The sequence below is a fragment of the Crocuta crocuta genome, unplaced genomic scaffold (assembly GCF_008692635.1).
Source record: "Crocuta crocuta isolate KB4526 unplaced genomic scaffold, BGI_CrCroc_1.0 scaffold267, whole genome shotgun sequence".
In the NCBI taxonomy this organism is placed as follows: domain Eukaryota; kingdom Metazoa; phylum Chordata; class Mammalia; order Carnivora; family Hyaenidae; genus Crocuta; species Crocuta crocuta.
The window spans coordinates 1177870-1178293 of NW_027531899.1; positions in this window are offsets into that span (position 1 = coordinate 1177870).

Consider the following 424-nt stretch of genomic DNA (forward strand, 5'->3'; position numbering starts at 1 on the left):
CCGCCCCGCCCCGCCCTCCTCCCTCGGCCCCTTGGGGACGGAAACATGCAGTCCCCGCCCGCGCCCGGCCGAGAGCTGGGTCAAGGAGCTCGGCTAGACGGGAACGCCTGCGTCCCCGCGCCCCGGGAACTGGCTCTCCCAAGTTCCTAAGGTGACCTCACCTGGGCCCGCCCTCTCAGGTGAACGGCCGGGCCAGGTGACGTCACTTCCTGCCAGGTAAGCGCCGCCGGCAGCTCGGTGGGCCGGGGTTTCGGTGGACCCGACCCGTCCTAGCAAAAAGGTGCCCGCCGCCCTTACAGCTTCGAGACCGCACAAAACCCGGGTTTCCAGTTTACACACAGATTTCCTTTTATTTAAAAATTCCAAAAAACACAAAAATAAACTTTTAACAATATATATTACTTAATATATTATTATAGCATAC